Source organism: Rattus norvegicus, chromosome 2 (genome assembly GCF_021556685.1).
Source record: "Rattus norvegicus strain SHRSP/BbbUtx chromosome 2, alternate assembly SHRSP_T2T, whole genome shotgun sequence".
NCBI lineage: Eukaryota > Metazoa > Chordata > Mammalia > Rodentia > Muridae > Rattus > Rattus norvegicus.
The window spans coordinates 243,472,851-243,480,105 of NC_141535.1; the positions used below are offsets into that span (position 1 = coordinate 243,472,851).

A 7,255-nucleotide genomic window follows, 5' to 3' on the forward strand; every position below is an offset into this window, starting at 1 on the left:
GTAGGAGGCCCTATCTCAAAATGAACAAGAAAAAGAAAAGAAGAGCATTTTCACCTCTGGCATGTGTGTGCAGACTCAGAAATGAATACTTTTTTTAAAGGATGCAAAGTCCTACTCCTTCAACTTGAAGCTGGTGTGCATCTTCAAATGACCCCAAATCAGCTTGAAAATTATCTGAAGATAAAAAAATAAAATTTGTGAAGTAGGCACATTCATAAATACAGAATTGGCAAGAAATGAGGACTAACTGTATTATGGTGTGCCACTAAAGAACCATGCTGACAAAAAGAAGGAAAAAGAGGCTTCAGAAACAGCATTATTGGAAAGAGCTGCACCAAGTGCTATGTACAGATATGCACAACATGCTCTGGCACACTTGTCACGTATAAAGCAAGTTATCTTTCACTCCAGAAACTCTACACAGCTTAATCTCTGCTTTGAGCCCCGGCCTCTGAGAGTTGTGCTGCTGTGGACCCTGGCTAAGGTTAGGCTCCTCTTACTCCACACTTGTCACTAGATATCAACTCTCACCCTACATAAATGTATGCATTTCCCACTACATTGTGATCAGTCTCCCAATGCGGTCTTCCTCCCTTTCTCGTCCTTCCTTTCCCCCTCCTGCCTTCCCTACCTAAACAAGACGTTTGCATAGCCCACTAATAAACATTTGCTGAATGAATGAACAGAAATGGTTAACTACAGTACTTAAATAAGACGTGGATGCTATGGAGACAGGGGGAATTTTAAACAGATTCTGCACAATTTCCCAACCAGCTAGATGTGCACACTAGGAAGAGCATCAGATGTTGGTTTCTGGGCTGAACGAAGGTGTGCACAACTGTTACTAATCAAGAGAACTTAAGAATTAGACGTTTGAAGGGAAAGTCGAGTTTATTACATGTATGCTGTGGTTCTGTTAATGAACGTCTACTGACAACAACACAAACAGCCCTAGGACTTCATACTCTGTAGAGAATGAGAGTAAACGAAGAGCTAGAGCTTTAGCATGCAGAGCTGGGGCTAGCACTAGACAGTGCACTCAGTGTTATCTGTCCTAAGCATGGAGACGACCACCATGAGCATTCTTGAATTCTCTAAGTACTGTAACGCAGGCTAGGAGTTAATGCTTGCTAGATGAAAGACCTCTCTGCTCACTAGGCTTTTCCTGCCACAGTCTTCCCACCCATTTTCTAATGAACTGCAGACCTGGACTACTAGACTACTGAAAATAACTGGATGAAAGGAAATGCAGGATGGACAGGGTAGCTCATGAGTTCAAGGGTATCTTTGCAAGGGTGGTATTTTTATTGTTTACTAGGCATGCCCAGACTCCAGCATCCAGCTTTTTTATGGGATTGAAAAATACTGTAAAAAACAAAAATTCTGCTAAATACAAAACTGTTATCTCAAGTGAGTCTTAAATCTCATATCCACCGATCTTTAAGGATTTCTCTGGTAAAGATCTCCAGCTTTCAAATGATCTTTTTCCAGGCAGAAATGTTATGAAGGAAAAGTAGAGGTCCTGATTACAAATACAAGACGGTTTGAGTTCTACACATTGAATATGTGAAACCACAGGTACCTAAATCGTAAGACATGAACCTCTGGAAAAATAGGCCTTTTTTAAAATTACAGTTTTATGACCATTTCAAAATCCTTTCAAACTACTTAACTGTTCATTTTAGGACTCAAATTTATAGCATTTTAAAAGATATTTTCTTATAAAGTTTAGGTAAGCAAAGATTTATTTATATTCTGCCTCCTTAGCAATACAGCTAGGACTCATTTTTAAGAACCAATGCTTGAATACTAGAAGTTGAATAAATATGTTAAACACCAAGCAAATGTGATCAAAATACATGTGTGAAAATGTCAAAGATAGAGGTTTTATTAATATTTTAAACATATTAGAAATGTGACTTTATAATTGTACTATGATTGTATTAAAATATTTTTGCAAGAAATACAGTTCTACCTTGAATTACAGACAATAGTTCTGGTAGACTATAAATTTTTGTTATCGGGATACAGCTCAATGATAAGACTACTTGCTTGTATAGGAGGCCCTGGTTTTGATTTATAACATGGCTGGGGGGAAATGCACTTTGGCACTTTTTTATTTAAGCAAATTAAAGTGAATCATGAATTAAGTAGCTTCACCTCAAAAATGGTTTGGTGAGGGGCTGGGGATTTAGCTCAGTGGTAGAGCGCTTACCTAGGAAGCGCAAGGCCCTGGGTTCGGTCCCCAGCTCCGAAAAAAAGAACCAAAAAAAAAAAAAAATGGTTTGGTGAGTCAGAGTTAATGGGGCAAGGAAAACGGCTTTCATAGAATGGATTCCTCTGAGTTCAGGCTAGCCTGGTCTACATATTGAATTCTAGGAAAAGCCAGGGCTACCACAGAAAGACCCTATCTCAAACACGGAGGAAAAAAAAAACCAAATTACCTTCTCTGCATGTATGCTGGGCTACCTCCAGTCTCAGAGACTACTTAAAATGCTGTTCTCTATCCTGTTCCAAAGCTCTATTTATGTTAACTTTTTTATTAAAAATGTAATGACGTGCACATGTGTATAAATGCACATAAGCAGAGGCCAGAAGACCTCAGGTACTGTGCTGTAGCTGCCTTACTCTCTTGAGACAGGCACTCAATCTACAGCTAGACTGAGTAGCCAGCAAGCCCTAGTGAGCTTGTCTCTGCCACCCACCAGACACAACATTAGGGGCCTAAGTGACTATGCCCAACTCTCCATCTGGATTCTGGGAATTTGAAGCTAAATCCCCAGACCAATGCATCAAGAGCCCTTACCTGATGAGCCATCTGTAATGATCCTGAGTTTTACCAAGACTATTTGAACATTTGATTTATGGTGTACTACAACCCATAGAATATCATTCCTGATCATGAGAATACCAGACGAATTAACATATTTTAGGGATACTAACTCCCATTTGCACAGCACTATGTGATTCCTGAAGAGTTCAGAAATGCCTCTTCTGAGAATGGCAAGGCAGGTATGAACACCATGTAGATGAGAAATCTGAGACACGGATAGCTCAAGATCAAAAACAAACAAACAAACAAAAAAACCAAAAAAAAAAAAACAAAACCCTAAAATGTAGTTTGGGTTTTTCAACATTTATTTACTAGATAACTAGACTGTCAACACAGTGTTAGGAACTGATAATGATGGGACAAAGTCATTGCTCTCCAGTTCTCACTCTAATTTAAGGGAACTAAGAAAATAAACACGAGACACAGATAAATGCTACTGAGCATGGTAATAAGTTAGTGGTTGCCAATGGCACAATGAGTCATCACAGTGGTCTTCATAGCAGCTAAGGTGAGGCCTGAATGAGGCAGTCAAATCATGCATCCCAAGGGCTTCCAAGTAGAGGAAAGAGCAAGAATACAGAAGTAGGGAAACCTTGGATAGCAAAGTGGACACAAATTGCTGTAGTGGAGGAAGAGAAAGAAACCTGATTACATGAAGCTTTTCTAGGGAAAAGGATATAAAGTGTAATTGGAAATGTACAGGTGAACCTGTTCCAAAGAAATCATGAAAAGATAAGACTGTAATACAGTCAGAAAGAAGATATACTTGAGCTATAAAAAGGTAGGTAAGGGTATGGTCCTTGGATGATATTTGTGATGGCTATTCCTGGTTGTCAACTTGACTATATCTGGAATGAACTACAGTCCAGAATTGGAGGGTTCACCTGTGATCCAGATCTTGAGGCTGGAAGACAAGTTTCTGACCTAGATCTTGGCATGGAGATCTTGAGGCATAGTGGCTATGAAAAGCTTAGGCCCAGGCAAGGTAGTACAAACCTTTAATCCCAGGAGACTAAGGCAAGGAGATCTCGGAGTTCAAAGTCAACCTGGGACAAAACAAGTCCCAGATCCAGTTGTGTTGGTACACATCTTTAATTTGGGTCACACCTTCTGCTGGAGACCTATATAAGGACATTGGAAGAAGGAAGATCCACTCTTCCTCACCTGCTTGCTTTTCTTGCCAGCTCATCTGTTGGAATCCACTTCTGCAGTAGACCAGCTGAAACTAGCCTCATGGGACTGGGTAGATTCTTGGACTTCCATTCACAGCTGCCCATTGTTGGGGAGTTAGATTGCAGACTAGTAAGTCGTCACAACAAATTCCCTTAGTATATTCTGTAAGTTCTGTGACTCTAAAGAGCCCTAATACAATATCCCTCTACATTGAGTATGTTACTTTCGAATCCTTATATATAGTTCTATACAAACTTCCTTAATCTTTTTTCAGACAGGGTTTCTGTGATGGTTTGCATATGCTTGACCCAGGGAGTGGCCCTATTAGAAGGTGTGGCCTCGTTGGAGGAAGTGTGTCACTGTGGGGATGGGCTTGGAGACCCTCCTCCTAGCTGCCTGAGGATGTCAGTCTGTTCCTGGTTTCCTTCTGGAGAAGATGTAGAACTCAGCTCCTCCTGCACCATGCCTGCCTGGATGCTGCTGTGCTTCTGCCCTGATAATGGACTGAACCTCTGAACCTGTAAGCCAGCCCCAATTAATGTTGTCCTTTATAATATAAACTTACATTGATCACGGTGTCTGTTCACAGCAATAAAACCCTAAGTTTTTTTCTTTTTTCAAGATTTATTATATATAAGTACACTGTAGTTGTCTTCAGACACACCAGAAGAGAGATTGAATCCCATTACAGATGCTTGTGAGCCACCATGTTGTTGCTGGGATCTGAACTCAGGACTTCTGCAAGAGCAGTCAGTACTCTCAACCGCTGAGCCATCTCTCCAGCCCCAGACAGGTTTCTGTGTAGCCCTGGCTGTCCTGGAACTCCGTCTGTAGAAGGACCTCAGAGATCCACCCACCTCTGCATCCCAAGTACAGGGATTAAAGGGCACAAACCACCATCACCTGACCAACTTTTTTAACTTTTGAAAGATTATTTTATTTTACATGTTCTAGTGTTTTGTTTGTATGTGTATGTAACTTGTGGGTGGTAGGAACTAAACCCTGGTCCTCTGGAAGAGCACCAGTGCTCTTAGCTGCTGAGCCATCTCACCATCTATCTCTACAAATTCTTTTTTTTTTTTTTTTTAAGTGAAGCATAAACAAAGAGGAGCAAAACTAAGGTGCTCCCTTTTGGTCTGGGACTACAGTGATGGTAACTTGGGCCAGGGCTGGAAGCAACAGGGTTAAAAATATTGGATCTTCCAGGGACTAAGCCACTACCCAAAGACTATACATGGACTGACCCTGGGCTCCAACTGCATAGCTAGCAATAAATAGCCTAGTAAGGGCACCAGTGGAAGGGGAAGCCCTTGGTCCTGCCAAGGCTGGACCCCCAGTGAACAGATTCTTGTGGGGAGGGCGGTAATGGGGGGAGGATGGGAGGGGAACACCCATATAGAATGGGATGGGGAGGGGTTAGGGGTATGTTGGCATGGAAACTGGGAAAGGGAATAACATTTGAAAAGTAACTAAGAAATACCCAATTTAATAAAGATGGGGGGAAAAATTGGATCTTAGAACATACATTGGCAACAGAGTCATAAGGTCTTCCTGATGGCCAAAGAAAAGGCAGGTTCAGGGATCAAGGAAGAGCTCAAGGTGTGAGCTCAATGCCTGAAGATATTTTCAGTTATCACAACTGGTGGTGCTTAGGAGAGATGGGATTGGCACTGAGGGCACGTAGCAACCAAAGATGCTGCAAAGTATTGCACCACACAAAGCATACAGCCAAGAATCATCTAGTCCAAGACTTCAATAGCATTGAGGATGAAAAACCTTGGTCTATGCAGATTCCAATGTACTCCATTCTAGAATACCCACCTTTCCAGGAGTATATACAGTTTTGTAAAAAAGTAGAAAGGAAGATCCTTTCAATATTTAGAAAAAAAAAACTAAATGATGATAATATGGTTAGAGGAGTAAATAAAACTGTAAATTATTTCAACCAGAACATCTAATTAGTATACAAATCTAAATAATGAAATAAAAACATCAACTACTGATGAGTACATGCTCTTTGCTGGGCAAACTTTCTCAAAATACGGCTGAAGTGTTCTCATTAGCTAGTTTTCCTATGTATTGCTGATTAAATCTGTAGCTCAATACCTTTACTGCTCTTCTAAATCCACGAACATTCTTAGATACCTGTGAACTGGTTAAAAAGGACAAGCAGAGCCATAAAATGGCTAAGACAGAGCTGGTTTTAAGAAAATCATGCTGTTTGTATCTGCAAGCACCTGACTTGGTAACCGATAGTGGGTCTCGAACAAGTGGACACATTAGCTATCAGAAAGCCAGAGGCAAATATTTCTCATTCTAAGATTGGTGATTAAAAAAAAAAATACTTCTTAGACTAATTCAGAGAGGGGGGAAATGTCATACGTTAGACAGTCCATTTTACTTTTCTTTCTTTCTTAGCTAAACTAGGGGCAGGGGTCATTGTAGCGTACCTAAGTATAAACAGAATACCCAAGAACCCTCATTCACCATAGTAATTCCTAACATTAGGCTAGCGTGGCTAAGACACGCTCACGAATAATCTGTAGAAATGTGGCTACTGGCATATGCAAATATTAGAAACTGCCTCCAAAACCATCTAGTCCAGAAATCAGAGTTCAGAACATCACAATTATCTGATTACCCGCAGGGGCGTAGGGGGTGGGGTGGACAAAACGAAGTCAAGCCAGTTTGTGTCAAGAACACGACATGTTGACTCGAAGGGGCACTCGGTAGGATTGGCCAAAGGCACACAACGCTAGGTGTCTAAAGACTGAATTTGCAACACTCACGTTTTTAAAGGACAAAGGGAGGTCATATTTTCACCATCCGCTCGCCCACATTATTTTACATATAGATTCGGTAGGTAATCAGCTCGAGAACTAAGGGCCCGGTGGTCTGAGTTCATCCCCGCTTGTGACGGGCCGGGCTGGAGGTCACAGGCGGCGGCAGCTTAGCGCCCCGCAGCATGCTGGGCTCCCGCCGGGCGGCAGACGGTTCCGCAGCCTCGCCGCGGACGCCCCGCGAGGCCCTCGGGCTCTGCGGCCTCGCGCTCGCGGGACACTGTTGCGTGACGTCCACGCCCGACGACGTCAAGCCCCTCCCTACGGAAACAGGGAAGGACACTAGCTCCCTACTCCGCGGCGGCCTTTAGTGTTCTACAACCGCGGGTGGCAAACGTCTCTGAGTGAGGCGGCAGGCTCACCCGCAGGTGAGGGAACAATAGCCCGCAAGCGCGCTGAGAGGAGGCGC

The 7,255-nt window shown here is 42.4% G+C and overlaps 1 protein-coding gene across 2 annotated transcripts in view; it reads right to left on the reverse strand.

Annotated features, from left to right (window-relative positions):
* The window catches only part of Dnajb4 (DnaJ heat shock protein family (Hsp40) member B4), a 29,778-nt gene extending 22,710 nt beyond the window's left edge, over positions 1–7,068 (reverse strand). Inside the window, 2 exon segments of one of the 2 annotated variants that reach the window (NM_001013076.2) lie at positions 55–174; positions 6,796–7,068. The gene's annotated coding sequence lies outside the window, so the exon portion shown is untranslated. 2 annotated transcript variants of the gene reach the window in all.
* Between the last annotated feature and the right edge of the window lie 187 nt (positions 7,069–7,255).